This window comes from Protopterus annectens, chromosome 4.part1 (assembly GCF_019279795.1).
Source record: "Protopterus annectens isolate FY-2018-M chromosome 4.part1, PAN1.0, whole genome shotgun sequence".
Taxonomy (NCBI): domain Eukaryota; kingdom Metazoa; phylum Chordata; order Ceratodontiformes; family Protopteridae; genus Protopterus; species Protopterus annectens.
The window spans coordinates 439,584,798-439,601,268 of NC_056734.1; the positions used below are offsets into that span (position 1 = coordinate 439,584,798).

Below are 16,471 nucleotides of genomic sequence, written 5' to 3' on the forward strand. Positions count from 1 at the left end.
ACTCTCCATAGACTCATCTTAAGAGATTTTTCAGTTTCCTTCCTGTGATGCATTTGTCAGAGGGTAGTCCATCTACTTCCAACTGTCACAGCATCAGATGGTCTAAAATTTAAATCAAGGCAATCAAGTTTATTTTAATTGGTTAAGCAGTGTAAGGCATTGATTAACACAGCCACTACTTGTATTAAAAAGACATTGGTCTGGGAGTGCAACAGCCATTCACAAAAATGCAGACTCTCAGGTTAATTTCACAGCTACTGCAATGGTGGCTTATATGACGCATCTGTGGCTTATATGAGGCAAGGCCCCAGAGAAGAGGTAATGTCAAAATGCATATCAGTTACCAATTCACTCTTAAGGACCTGAATCGATATTAGTCTCAAAAAGTTTTATTTATTTATTTTTTTAGCCAACTATCTTACTTAGTATTCAGGTTATGATTATGCTCAGCTAAGGGCTACAGAGATATCTGTAATGGTTAATGAGTTAGGATACGGTATTGAAGGAAACAAACAAACCAATCATCATTGAGCTTTTACTCCCAAGTGCCGAGCCTCTCCTTACCACATGACTTGCACCCCAAACTGATGGTACTTTAAACTACATCATATACATATGCTAGAGATGCCTTTCATTAGGGAAGAACACAAATCCCCTCCAAATCTACTCACAGCATGCAACTACAGTGTTGTAATAAGTCACATTTCAGGCTTCAGGAATGACAATGCTGGAATTTGTGGAATGACTTGCTTTTTTTCTTGTTCTGTTTGCTTTGCTACACAACATGCACCTTCCGCTCGGTCAGCATTGACATGGGCCAATAATGCTCAATATCTCAGGCTCTCTCTTTATAGTTGGATATTGGAGATTACCATATGTGATCACTGCTGCCCCTTTAGTACCATTCGTCTTCAGCAGAGATGGAACAATGACCATCACCTTTACATAAAATAAGTTGTATGCAAAATAATTCCTATGTGAGAATTTCATATAACTTCTTGCCTGGCCATCCTGATAGTACAGCTTCACATAACTGCTTTTCTGTTTGCTCTCACTTAACAGCTTTTAGGTTCTTGCAGTTTCTCAACTATAGCTAATATTTGTGTTACAAGTCACACTTCTAATCTACTTCCAGTATATTTTCCTTGCATTCTCTTAAATCGGCTTTACTGAACATATCAGTAATTAACATTACAGGAGTGCAGTACAAACCAACCAAACAAGTTAATCACACTTTTACAGAGACACTTTTACAGAAAATGTTGATTTTTTCACTCTAGCTGGTGATATAATAAAGACTTCTGGAAAACAAAGGTATGTGGTATAAGTTAGCTTTGAATGTTTGCCCTAAACATGAAATTTCTGGCAGAGGAAAAAGAAAAAGTTTGCTGTATCCGTGAGCATATGGTTTCAGCATCTGTCAAAGCTCTATGTAAAGGCAAAGCATCTGCCATTTTGTAACAGCACTGCTCCTACCCCTTTTCTGCCTTATACAAACCTGAAATGTAGTTGGCATAGTTACAGCACATTATACGGTGCGGTAGCTACTAGCCCTTTCAGTGTTTCAAGTTTTTAGCTTGAGCCTCTGACCAATTTCAGATTACATCCTGCTCAAAAGGTTTTTCTCACAGACAGTGATATCGAATAAACAACCATCTCCAAGAAGCATGAGAATGAGTGTTTACTGGTAGATATTTGAATAATAACTATGGCATATACTTTGTCGTCATCTGGCTACAATCGTTCAGCAAAAAAATAAAAATGTATTGCACATATTCCAAAGCTACAACTTCAAGCTAACCTTTTTTTTCTTGCTTAGCTTCAAACATTTGACCATAGTATGTTCAACAACTGATCAATATGTTGCCCAGGTCACTATTTGTAGTCCAGCTCACTATTTGTAGCACCCTATAGCAGAATGTCATGTACAATACCTTCCAGCTCTTCGATCATGTTAACCACTGCATGCTGAAATACCTGTGCTCATGACAAACTCTAAAATGTAGTCTCAGAAATCTATATCTACACAACGGTACATTACAGGCAAGAACTTGCATCCATTCAGATTGGTCTGCCAAAATCTCTGGCTTGTATCCAGCAAAAATGGATTGGTCACAATGACAAATATAGTTTCTAAAGACAGCAGTGTCATCTCTAAAACCATCTGCTGAAATCCTGTGGGTCTATATAAACCATCTTGCTTAACAGTCACTGCACTGCTGACTCATTCAATAGGCTTTGTCCATCTATCACACAAATGGATTACATACTTTTAAGCTACTATGCCTACATTTTGTTTAATGGCTATAGGCTTTCTACATATATATTTATTTACATTTGTTTACCGGGAAAGTCGACCATTTTCAGCAGAGGCCCAAAAAGAAAAACACCACAGAAATAAGCAATATACAATAATTAGATAGTACAATAGCATACATACATTAAGATGCAGAATACACATATTCTAGTTAGTTTATACAAAGTAGTATTCAATACAGTTTTTTAGTAGATACATGTTCAAAAAGAAAAACAAGCATTTCAGTGAAGACCACTGTGAGAAAAAATAAGGTTAATAGTTATGAACAAATGAGATTTCCTTTATATATACTTATTTTTGAGTCGTAATAAACACTGAGGAGAGGGAGAAAATGAGATAAGGAGTGGACAGTGTGTTGAGAGAGTTACAGATATCTTGTCAGTTAGGTTTGGCACAGGAGCAATGCCAGTTCTTGGCTAGATGTTCAAACAGTAGTTTTGAAACTGGTAGATTCAGGTGTGTTCTAGATGGTGTGGGATAGATAGTTCAATGAATTGGCTATTTGATTTGAGAATAGGGCTCATGAATCACTGGTACATCTACTGATCCTTTGCTTTCAAGCATCTCAGACTCTCAGATCAGAGCTCTCAAGGATATCTGCCCTTGCTTCAAAAGCATTTGAACTTTACTTTCTTTTATTCTGACAACCATTCCACTCTCCCACATCTTTCACTGTCCCATCCCACTCTCCCACATCTTTCACTGTCCCATCCCACTCTCCCACATCTTTCACTGTCCCATCCCACTCTCCCACATCTTTCACTGTCTACCAGCATTCTAATCAGCCCCTGGTCCATTGCCAGAATTTGAAATGGGGCCAGAGAAGGCCTTGAAGTTCTGGAGGGTCATTGCTGTCCCACTTCAAACCATTTCTCCCCTAATTTTATCACATACACCAGTTTCACCCTTCTCCCCTTCCCATGCGGAATGTGCGAATGCATCAGACAGGGGGAATGTGCAGGACATGCAACACATTGCCCCACCTCAGCAGCAGCTAAACCACGTCTTCATCCTTTCCCTTCCTTGGGCCATGCATCCCACCACAACGTCCCCAACCTGCATTAGGGATCGTCACAGGAGATACCCACAGGATTGCCCTCATCCTATGTGATGGTAATGCCCATCTCTCCAGACTGCTCCTTTCAGTTCCCATAGCTACTTACTGAACCAGAAGTAGCTGGGCCATAGGTCAGATCTTAATCCCTCAATACCACTAGAGCAGTGCCGTTTGAAAAGAATGTTGGAGAATTTTATATTTCTCCACTTGTAATGATGCACTCTTCTCTGACCGTGCTAACCAGAAATCTTAAATTTCTGCTCCTTCTTAAACCGTTACTTTCTAGCCAGTATTGGACAGTCTTCGCAAGGACTCTGCTTTAGTACCATTCAAGCATTGGAACAGACTGTTTTCTGTGCACATTTAAACTGTCCTCGCACATTTTCACAGAACCGTACTTCTGAACTTCTCCACCAGTCAGACACTGCAAATTTTAGATGTAGACTGCAATTCTGTTACCATTTCCCAGCTGAGCTGCCCAATAACCAGAACCACCTAAACCTCTTGCTTTAACCAAGACTGCAGGGCTGTGACTTTAACAGCTACTCATACTTTTATTCCTGTTCACATCTGTCTCTTCAGATTTAGCTTGTGCCCAAACGTGGCAGCAACATGCATGGAAAACGATTCTGCCTGCAGTTCAACACACACACACACACACACACACACACACACACACACACACACACACACTCTAGATTTAGACATCATTATACTCTGGCCCAGTGTTTAAACGTGTTTCACAATTTGCCTACAATTTTCTCAGTGCAGACTTCCTGGGGGGGGGGGGGGGGGGGGTTTCCTGTTACTCACTTAAAGCTTTCCCATGTACCATTTTTGATGACACAGGCATTTCTGCATCTTCTGCAAACTTGCAGAGTATGCACAAACATTTCCTGTCTTGTAGTGCTTATTTGATTTCACCCAAAAGTCTGCTCGTGTGACTTCTCACATTTAGGACCCTAGCATAAAATGGCCAAAGTCTCCACATACTGTATGGCTTCATATTTAGCTTCAAATTACTTTTTACCATGCCTGCAGCCATGGTGAGAATAATGCTTTGTGTGATTTCTCGCTTCTTGGAGGTTAACATTTGCATTTTCAAGTATATGTTTACAGCTTCTAAGCTTCATTTATATACCCAATACCAGCCTAACAAACTTCTGTGATTTTAACTGTACACCTGTGAATTTGTACAACAACACAAGTACATGGTCGTGTTCAATCATATATTTTGTCAGTCTCTCTTAGCTGATAAAAAAAAAAAATTATCAAGCACTACTGTACCTGTGAGTAAGGAATTACCCAGTAGACAAAAATTCAGTCACATGCGCTGCTTCTCAGCTGAGGACTTCTTAAGAGACCTTGACTTCTGCTGAAAAACAAAAATGCCCTACATTGAGTAGAATCTTCTTTGATTCACAGTATAAACAGAATTTACGTTTTAGTACTGCCCAGCTCAAATTTTCTCTTCTTTCAATAAGAATATTAAATGCATTGAAGGCTTCCTAATTTGTGACAAGAGGCCAGAGATAGATGCAACAAGTCTCCGAATTTAGGACTTCCAATTCTCTTGATACGTTCCTTTGAATCTTCAGAATCTTTGGTGGCTGCATGGTTGCCAAAAGCTGAAGAAACCTCTTCTAAAATTGACTTCAGTGTGAAAAAATAGAAGCACTGCTATAGACTTTTAGTAAAAATGTGAAACATACAGCTTTGCATATTGAGCTCCACTTTTTGGCACAGATATTTTTTAATCTTTCCATGCTTCTGTTGACCAGGTTAGTCCTCCTAGGCTAGAAAGTTAGCATTTACATTACTAGGGGAAATTTCACCAAGGCATCAGGGAATTTCCCCTGCTCTTTTCAATAGGTGCAATGGGATCTTTTCCATCCACTTGAGTTAAAACAAAGTCAGGCATCTCATCCAAAGGATGACACACTCAGGAGAGCAGCCCCCCCCCCCCCCTTATTGGCACTGGAGTTTCAGCAATCCATTTTCCAGGTATGGTAATAGAACCCCTGCCTTTCGAACCAATGGCAATTGTGCTACCTGTTGTACCACTGACACTGTAACAAAAGCACATCTACTATTACAGAAAGGCAAATTAAAAAAACTTTATAAACTGGCCATAACTGACAAGAAAAATAAAATTACCATTTCTAATGTTATATTTTAAAACTATGGCAACCAGGACTTAATGTTAAATGAATGAAGATGATCATCTATAGTCCAAAGGAGATCTATTTATGCTTGAGATTGTACAGAGGAATTCCATCAGGAAACAAATCCGGCCTGTAAGAAAATAAGTTATTCTGAGCTTTTTAAATTTTGTTGAATATCTATACACAACAGAATGCAATTCAAGGGCTTGACTGTACCTTTACTATAAGGCTATCAATGATCCGATCTTAAGGATGATATTGGGATTGGAGTTTTAAAAAGGTAGGATACACAGGGACTATGACTGTCCTTTCCATTTCCTGCTGCAAAGACCATTAGGAGCAGTTTCATTTCCCTTATATTGCAAGTTGCTGGAACAAACTTCCTCTATCAGAAGTTCAGAATCCTTGACTTTTTTTTTTTTATTAAATAAAGATCAGAGCTTTGGGTTGGCTCTGTGTCTTCTCAACCAATGTACTGGAGTAGGTGTGTTGATCAAACTTTATTTCAAAGGGACTTGCCACTATCCTACAGTAATCCCAGTATGTCATTTTCTGGTCTCTCCTCTCACCGTCTGAAACTCCATAAAACTAACAAATGAGCATTAAGAATAGACCAATACCTTGCAAGTGTTTTTCATTCAAGTATATTGTGCCTGTTCAATGCTTTTATACAATTAATTAGTCATCAAATATGTATTAAAGTGAGAATGGGGACATGTCAAATTTCAAAAAGGACATTCTTTCCTCATCACCTAGTGCCACCCACAAAAATTAACTCTGACAGCAAAGATTATCTTGCTTGGATACAATTCAAAAGTCCCCATATGAGATCTCATCTTCTCCCCCCTTTAATGTATTTCAAATACATTTAATCAGACAATCTAAATTTGTATTAAAAATAAAATGAAATCATTAAATTAGGAAAATCCAAAATACCTTTAAAGTCACACAATATTGCAGCCATATAGGTAAACGCACCCTTTCTGGGCAACAAAGCATGCAGACAATTGAAGAAAAAGTGGTCGGAACCTTTCCCAACTCAGTATAACAGCCTTTTGTCTTATGTTCAACAACAGGCCATTATGATTTTGGGAACAGGATTTACCTCTAATCCTAAAAAAATATATATTGCACCTCAAGACTAACACAATGCTCAATCAAGGTATAAAATCCTTTTACCACAGATTCTCCTTTCTGCCAGCACAGCTATCTGGAATTTTGTATATAATTATATGTCATTTGTGTATATCCATGATTCATATAAGATGCTTGTGTTACAATTGTATTAGAACTGTATGTCATGTGTATATACAACTAGGTTCATGTGTATATACAACTAGGTTTATACAGACATGTGTTGAAACGATATTTTATACAGTGTTTGTGTTTAAAATGTAACTACAGTGTGCCCTACTGGAAAAGAACAGAAATATATATGTAAACATATGTACACACACACACACACACACACACACACACACACACACACACACACACACACAAGGAATGAGATTCAAACCCCTATCTATGTAGATATTGCTACTATATTGTTCCGCATTTATCGCGTGCGGCACAGAGCTTACATAAATGTGAATTGGTTATGGTGGGGATTGAACCGGAAATGACTGCTCGCAAAATGTATGCTCTAACCACTACACTTTTGCAATACTGTACAGGAGCTATTATAACTGCGTAAAATGCATATTTTAACAGTGGAAACTGGGATATAGGAGGTTAACCTCAGTCTAGTAAATTTCAGAAAAACAGGTGAAATTAAAAATTACTTTATGGCAGCAAGAAGACACATTGTCTGTTCCAAGAAGCTTTCTGTATTGTCTTGGAAGCATTTTAACGTTTTATAACTTCCAGCATCTAATCAAAGATTTGAGGAAAAACCCTCGTCTATGTACTTTCACAGGCAGATGCTAAATACTGCCAGATTCTAGCAGTGGAGGGTTTTACCTGCAATAGTCAGATGACAAGAAATGGTGTCATTCTGCAAGCTAGCCCAGGAGTAATATTTGAGAACTCTGAGAGATGCAGCATTCGGTATTCTGTCTTGGACCTGACAAGATCCATTCACCACATATTTGCCTTGCTCTGTAGTAAGCAAGTTCTTAGGTTATAGTAATTCTCTTTCAATATAGTCAGGAATATAGCAAAGCCTAGCTTAAATATTTTTCTTTCTTTGAGACTGTCCTGCAATGTTTTAAATATTTCCTGTGATTCTGAACTCTGATGTCACTGTAAATATATGAATTAGTGCAGTCTTGTTCTTTTATTATTAAATATATTTAAATATTTCATTATGGCTGATCTGTCTAGAGATATTGAAGTTCTGGGAGTACTTGCATATTTATTTGGTGACACTGTGGGCCTCTCCTAATAGTCTTGCTCAAATTACCATTTGTATTAAATAGTAACATTACACAGTAAGATTGAACACCCTGATAAGGAACTAGCTGGTGGCAGTGATAACTACTAATAGTCTGGGTAAAAGGGGGCATAGCTAGTAAACCTGTGCCAGCCTTTCCCAGGTATGTGTGGTGTATGTAAATCAAACCTCAAAAAAAAAAAAAAAAAGTGTGTGCATCAAATACTTATGCAGGGACAAGAAGCACTGGTCGGGCAGAAAGGGTGCTGAAGGTTTTGGCTTGGCCATTCAGCTGAAATCTCAACTCCATAGCTGTGGGAAGTCTTACTGGGGACCTGAAGAATGTGGGAGAAACCAGCCCTGGACTGACTGACTGTTGTCTCTGTGCTCTCTTAAGGGAAATTGCACTTGATGCAGAGAGCTGCATTTGGAACTACTGTGCATGTACATTGTCATCCTATGCCCCCCACTGTTGCCAGTAGTGAGGATTGAGGCTCCTGGATTACTGGTCCAGTGATGAGGTGTCACACCCCTATAGAGCAATCTAGACAAATCTACACACAACCGTCTGGGTAGCTCAAAAAGTACAGTTTTGTACCTACCATAAATGTAGATGTCCGATAGGTATGCATCTGCAGTCCTAACATATGGGTTGTCCTGCCTCAGCCCTTCGGTCGGCCGGATTCCAAAGTCTGGGTCTGGCCTCGGCTGATGTCGCACTTCACCCGTCACAGCTGCTGTTTATTGGGTATAAAGGCATCAGCCGACGCCATTTTCCTCAGTGTTTCTTGCCCCAGATGCCAGGTGCCCTCTAGGAAGGCTAAATTTGGATAAATGCAAATAATTCCAAACAGTAGAGAGCAAACAATATAAAAAAAAAAAAAAATATATATATATATATATATATATATATATATATATATATATATATATATATATATACATACATACATATATATGTATATATATATATATATATATATATATATATATATATATATATACACATATACATATACACACACATACACCATAATAGATTCCCCCAGCTAGCTAAAAGAGGGGTAAATACCCTAGGAATACCACAGAGGGGAAGGAGGGTGGGTAATCCTGACTGCAGATGCATACCTATCGGACATCTACATTTATGGTAGGTACAAAACTGTACTATGTCCTTCAAGGATGCATCTGCAGTCCTAACATATGTGTAGAATACCATAGCCAAACTGGGGGAGGAGGCACTAAGATAAAGATGGTGTAGTTAAGATCCCTTGCAAAACAGCAGTTGCAAAACCTGCTCGGGATCTAGAGTATAAGGGAAGATTATAATGCTTGGCAAATGTATGCACGGAGCTCCAAGTAGCAGCTTCTAAAATGTCTTTGGTAGCCACTCCCTCGTAGGAAAGCTGTAGTGGTGGCTGTAGCTCTTGTGGAATGAGGTCTGATATTTTCAGGAGTTGTCTTTCCATGAAAAGAGTAACAAAATCGAATGCAATTTCCTATCCATTTTGAGATTGTCTGTTTTGAAATTGCTTTTCCTTGCATTCCTGTTGCATATGCTACCAGAAGCTGGTCAGTTTTTCTGCTGGTCTTAGTTCTGTCCAGATAGTAGTGTAATTGTCTGTGCACATCCAAGGTATGTAGCAGTCTTTCCCCCCTGTTCTGTGGGTTGGGGAAGAATGTAGGTAAATGAATCGCTTGGTTCAATGATAAGTCCACTTTTGGCATAAAGGTAGGGTTAGTTCTCAGAGAGACTCTATCCTGATGGAAGATAAGGAAGGGTTGTACTGCCATTAATGCCTGTAACTCAGATACCCTTCTTGCTGAAGTGATTGCTAGCAGGAAAGCAGTTTTCCAAGACAAGAACTGTAATTCTGCTGTTGCTGCTGGTTCAAAAGGGGGAAGGGTTAACTTTTCCAGCACAAAGTTGAGATCCCATGTAGGTAAAGGTGGTTTCCTTGGAGGTTTTACATTTTTAATTCCTCTCAAGAACTGCCTGAGTAGAGGATGAGAGAAGACAGGAGGATCCATGTTGTATTCTGCTGAAATTGCTGATGCATGAATCTTAATGGAGGAGTAAGACAGGCCGTTGTGGAACAGTTCTGCTAAATATTCCAGGATGTGTGCTATGCTTGCCAATGAGACATTTTCTCCCTTTGCTGCACTCCAAATGAGGTATTTTTTCCACTTGGCTGAATAAGTTTTCCTTGTGGAGGGTCTGCGTGCCTCCAGGATAATGTCCTTAACCCTCTGAGATAAACCTGGGTTATTTTGTTTTATGCAATATTCCAAGCAGCTAGCTGCAGTGTTTTCAAGTTTGGATGTAGGATCTTGTAGTTGTTCTGTGTTAGAAGTAAAGGACATAGAGGTAGAGGCCATGCGTGTGTCCGAGACATGCTTCTCAGTAGCGGGTACCAATGTTGCCTCGGCCAGTCTGGAGCTATCAGGATTACCCTTGGCTGATCCTCTCAAATCTTCAGTAGAACTTTGTACATCAAAGGAAGAGGTGGAAATGCATATGCTGTCAGGTTTTTCCAGCTGAAGGAAAGGGAGTCCACCCTCCAAGCAAGTGGGTGGTATGCTCTTGTGCAGAATTTCTTCAATTGGTGGTTGTGTGGGGAGGCGAACAAGTCTATCTCTGGTAGTCCCCATTTCTTTGTTATGGCTTTGAAGATATCTGGATGCAGCATCCATTCGTGAGCATCCGTGGTAGTTCTGCTTAAGGTGTCTGCTAGAGAATTTTCTTTTCCTGGTACAAATCTGGCCTGAAGTTGAATGTTGAGATTCAGGGCCACATTCCACAGGTCCATTGCCATCCGGCATAGAGGATATGAATGTGTACCTCCCTGTTTGTTGATGTACCACATGACTGTGGTATTGTCCGTCCTTATCAGCAGATGACCCTGTTGAAGGAGTGATCTGAATGCCTGGATCACATGTTTCACTGCCAGCATCTCCTTTAGATTTATGTATAGATTCAGCTGGTCTTGGGTCCATAGGCCTTGTATACACTTGTCCACCATGTGTGCCCCCCAGCCTAGGTCTGAGGCGTCCGTGGTGATGGTCTGGCTTGGATGAGGTTTGTGGAAAGGCAATCCTCTGTTCAACTGACAGGCCTGAGCCCACCATAGGAATTCTTGCTTCAGGCATGGAATTATTGGAATCTGGGCTTCTAGACTGTGCTTGTGTTGAGACCATACATTCCTTAGGTACCATTGTAACTTTCTCATATGCAGCCTGGCATGCGGAATCAATATTATGCAGGATGCCATGTAACCCAGGGTTTGCAGGACTTTCCTTGCAGTAAGCTGAGTTTGTGTTGTTAATGTCATGAAGTAGACTGGTAGTTGCTTTTGTTTTTCTTCTGTGAGAAAAGCCATCTGAGTTGATGTATCCAGTTCTGCACCCAAGAATGTTATCCTTTGGGATGGCACTAGTCTTGACTTTTGCATGTTGACTGTGTATCCCAAGGCTTGCAACAGTTTTATGACATTTTCCAAATCTTTTGTTAATTTTGCCTTGTTGTCCGCTTGTATTAGGCAGTCGTCCAGGTATGGGTAAATTTGAATTCCCTGAAGTCTGCAATGAGCAATTACTGATGTCAGGCATTTCGTGAATACTATGGGCGCAGTAGATAAGCCAAAGGGCAATGCTGAGAATTGATAATGCTCTGATCCTGCAAGAAATCTGAGGTGTCTTCTGCAATCTGGTCATATAGGGACGTGCAGGTATGCCTCCTTGAGATCTAGAGTCACCAGCCAAGACTCCTTGCCCAGCATGGGAAGAAGCTGCTGGAGGGTCAGCATTTTGAATTTTGGAACAATGAGGTATGTGTTCAGTGCGGACAAGTCTAGAATAGGTCTCCATTGATTTTCTTTTCTTGGTACAAGGAAAAGCCTGGAGTAAAATCCTTGGCCTTGTTCCATAGGTGGTACCTTTTCTATAGCTCTCATCCTTAATAAGTTGTTGATTTGTCTTAGAGCGTCTGTTTTTTAGCTTGGTGGTAGGTTTGGCATTCCTCTCTTTTTTGGTAGAGTGTGGAAGTGAAACCTGTAGCCCTTGTCTATTGTTTGTAAAGTCCATTTGTCTCCTGTAATGTAATGCCAGTTGTCGGAAAATAAAGCTAGCTTTCCGCCCAAGGGTGCTTCCAGTTGTTCCCTGGTAGGCGGAACCAGAGCCAAGTCATTGTGTCTGCCCTGTGGGAGTGGTTGTAGTTGAATCTGTGGCAGTACTTCTCTGGTTGGTAGGCTGCCACTGACGTCCCCTGTAGGCACCCCTAGATTGACCTCTGCCTCTTGGGCATCTATTTCTGCCTCTCTGCGCTCTGGAGTTGTCTGGAAAGGACCAATTCTTCGAAGGCCAATTTCTGCTAAACCTCGGAGGTTGGACCTGTAAGAAATCCTTGACTTGTTTGGACAGATTTTGCTTTTTCTTCCACCTTCTTTAGAACCTCCTGTGCAGGGGAGCCAAACAAACTTTGTTTCTCCATGGGAGCATCTAGGAGTTTTGACTTAACATGATCTGGTAAGGATTGTTCTTTTAACCAGGCATGCCTTCGAATCACTGTTCCAGTCATAGCTGATCTAAAGGAAGCCTCCAGTGCATCATAGCCACATTTTAAGAAATGGTTACTGACCTGCTGAGAGTTATGTACCAAATCCTGAAGGGACTTGCGGTCTAAAGGTTCAGGAGAAGACAGTTTTTTATTTAATGCACAAAAAACCAAAGACAAGCAAAGAATAATCCACGACCTTGAAGAAAGGAACCGGAACTCTGCTAAAGTCCACAAGGCTGTATTTTTATTTCTGAAGTATTCCAAAAGTCACAGATAAAATCACAGCGCTTACTCAGGCAATCCTGAGCTTTATCAAGTGAAAACAAATTGCAGTGTGCAGTAACCTCCATTAAATAGCCTGGCAATTATACAATTAATTAACTAGTACTAAGGTGTGGTGCTTTAGAGTTGGTTAGCTGGTCTAACAAAAATTCCTGGTACTGAATCATGTGAAATTGACAGTTCAAGGCCCTGACCGAAAGAGTAGCAGAAGTATAAACCTTTTTACCCCATCTCTCTAATGCTCTAGATTCCCTTTCAGAGGGAAGAGGGTTTTTGGCAGAGGCAGCTGCCACACCTTTAGGGCCCTGTGAAATGGTTTCAGGGTCTGCAACAGGAGCCTTATACAAATGGTAGTGTGTGTCCGGGACCCTGTAATATCGGTCAGGCTTGGCAGGGGCCAGAGGAAGAGAATCAGGGGCAGTACAGGCATCATTATATGCATCATCAACAACTGTTAGTACTGGAGGAATGGCTAAAGGCCTATGCTGTGGTAAATGTAAAAAAGTCCTTAGCCTTTTCCTTGAATCTGAAAAATCCTGGCCCTGCCATTGGAAATGTTCCCTCATAGCATGCAAGGTTTCCCCAAAGGAAAATTCTTCAGGAGGGGAAGCAGAAGGAATGGAGTCTTCTGCATCAGAATCCTCATAAGGAAAATATGGGCCTTCCTGAGGGTATGAAATGTCTGAGTCATCCGAGGAGTAGTCTGTAGAGACAGGTTCCGGGGGTTCAGTCCTAGGCCTCTTATCTGGAGGGGGCTGAGAGGCCCTGTCTGGGTGAGGTTGGGATCCCCTGATCAAAGAAATGAGATCCTCAGCCAGGCTGAGAATTTGGGAACTAGAGGTAGGCCTATGTGAGGGAGTTTTAGCAGGTAAGGCCTTAGAAGATTTAGCTGCTTTAGCCCTGGCAAAAGCCTTTATAGACATAGAAGCAGGGGGTCTAGCAGCCCCACGTGCAGGGGTAGATATGTCTAAAGGAATAGTGTCTGACAAATCCTGGGTGCCTGCTACTGTAGCAGTAAATTCAGTAGCAGATACAGCCATGCTCTGTGAGGCCTCGGCTATCGGAGGCATGCTTTCGGCCGAAGGAAGAACCGGGGACTCGGTTTCAGCCGAAACAGAGACACTCGCAGTAGGCCTAACCGTGGTTTCAGCCGAAACCACGGGCCGCGAATGTCGGTCCTTTTCCTTGCGCTTTTTAGCTAATTGAGTAGTCGGAGTCTCCGACGGCATTTTGTATGCAAAAGCGGGACCAAAAAACTCCTCTGCAAACTCCGACCGACGTCTAAGTGTCCGTCGGTTGAAGGAAGCACAGGCTAGACAAGCTGATACGTCGTGGTCTGGGCCTAAGCAAGGAAGGCAGTACGAGTGGAAATCCTTATGAGGTATTTGTTTCCCACAAGTTAAACAATTATTTACTTTGTCTGACATCGGCTGAGGCAAGAAAGAGTCCCCAACGGGGTACTTAGCTTTTTAGAAGTCTTCGGTAGTAGAAATCTCTGGATCTGACCGACCGGCACTTGCGAACAGCTTCTGCTTCGGGCACCACGCGGCAAGAAAGACTGAGGAAAATGGCGTCGGCTGATGCCTTTATACCCAATAAACAGCAGCTGTGACGTCGGGTGAAGTGCGACATCAGCCGAGGCCAGACCCAGACTTTGGAATCCGGCCGACCGAAGGGCTGCCTGAGGCAGGACAACCCATATGTTAGGACTGCAGATGCATCCTTGAAGGACATCAGGGAAACACCTGGAGAAAGGTAAAAGAGAAATCAAAGGCCAAAACTTATACCTGTTAAAAAGGAAATAATGTCGCTTCTTCTGTTTATTCACACACTCACATCCACACAAAATAAGTTCTTGCACTAATGTACTTTTTCGATTAAATAAAAATACATAGTGAAACAGTTTATTAGAAACTATCATTATCAATGACATAAGTCAATGGCGATTTAAAAATAAGACATTAAATCATAAAAACACCAAAAGACTTGTATACATATTTATGTATCTACTGTATTTATAATATTTACAAATAAACAGCTATTTAAAAATTTAATCTTTAGTACCCATTTCATATAAGGAGAGAAAATAAATATCACTTCCTTAATGGCCTTGCTTTCAACACAGGTTTTATGCTGCATATGCCATTCAAACCAAGAGGGCCATATCTCTCAAATGTACCTCATTATAAGGAATGTTCCTCATTTTGGTGTCTTAAAAATAAACATTTCACATTGTATGATAAAACATTCAGTGTTATATTTAACCAACATCCAAATGAATAGTTGGTGCCAAAACTATGGACTGAAACAAAATGCCAAGAAATATATAACCATATCCTTCAGCAAGTAGGACTCCCTTTGTAACCATCATGTTGACATCTCCCTGAAAACTGATCCTGCAGAGAGAGATCTGGGAACCTAGGTGGACAGCAAACTGTCCAGATCACCTTGTATCCACTATTCTAAGGAAGTCCATTTTTATCACATGGCTTACATTGAAGGGTATGCCATCCATATCCAGGGATGCAACTGTTCCTTGGTACTCTGTCCTCATGTTAGTCATTGAGTATAATGCCTCTTTCATTATGTACCTATCCAAACACGTCACAGATAGAATGACTACAGTGCTTTCTCATTAAAAAAAAAAAAATCATAAAAACTACACAGACTCCCTCAAAGCCTTCCCTCTCTTCTCGGCATCATGCAGGCTACTGAGAGGAAACCTCTACCTCATGTATGGAGCCTCAAGAGCCTGTGAGGTCAGGCCTATTACACGTTCAGAAGTCTAACGGTATTAGAAACACCTACTCAAGGGACCTTAACCCCTAATGCAGGTTTATTAGAACATGCTGGAGGGATAGGTGTGCATCACATAGAATACCACATTTACAGAACCAGCTTGCCCTCCATATAAAGCACAGTACTTCTCTCACTCTATTCAAATGTAAATGGGAAGAATGGGTGGGTAGCCACAAAGTCACCCTGGTTTAGCACCAATGGCCATCATGAATAAAGGAAATATGCAAGTGCCCAACACACACTTGGGCACCTTGCCTATGGAGATTCATATTGCAAAAGGCAAGTGCTACAAATTATCATGGGAATGGAGACAATGTTCAAGATCTTCACAGAGCAATAGCCCAGTACGTACCTATGAACCTATGTTAGTAGATCATACTCTTCAGCCTGTCTGGGATTGCTGGAATCCCCTTCGACCAATATAACCCTTACCTCTTTACTAACATATCCACCATACAGGTGTGCAAAAAACTCTGGCTCAAAACTGGGCTGGGTTTCCCAGCTAGGCTTGTAAAGACCTGGTGGTCATTAGCCTAGTATATAAACCTATAATAAAATGATACCGAAACCCATTTATAATTCATCAAAAGAAGTTTTAAGAAGTAACTAACTAACTTTGGAAGCTCATAAAAGTATTAAAATGTAAGCTATTACTAAGCCGTAATAAAGTGTTCCACATTTTGAGAGGCACCGTTTCACATTTTGATACAAGATTTAGAGGTTGAGGATGGCAGTCAGCTTTCACATTATATAGCAGTTTATATTCCCCGATATCTTTCTACAAAGTTTTGCCACCCTATATATATTCCCCGATATATTTCTACAAAGTTTTGCCACCCTATACATAGTTCTAACAGTCTCTACAACATTAAAATATGGGCATCTCATTTTTGTATAAAAGCAGTCACTTCTACATGTCTAC

At 40.7% G+C, this 16,471-nt stretch overlaps 1 protein-coding gene across 2 annotated transcripts in view; it reads right to left on the reverse strand.

Annotated features, from left to right (window-relative positions):
* Nucleotides 1–16,471, reverse strand: part of SERPINE2 (serpin family E member 2) — a 315,644-nt gene that overhangs the window by 243,932 nt on the left and 55,241 nt on the right. The window contains exon 1 of one of the 2 annotated variants that reach the window (XM_044070251.1): nucleotides 4,662–4,744. The exons of the other annotated variant lie outside the window; for it this stretch is intronic. The gene's annotated coding sequence lies outside the window, so the exon portion shown is untranslated. Of the gene's footprint in view, nucleotides 1–4,661; nucleotides 4,745–16,471 lie in introns of those variants that run through there. 2 annotated transcript variants of the gene reach the window in all.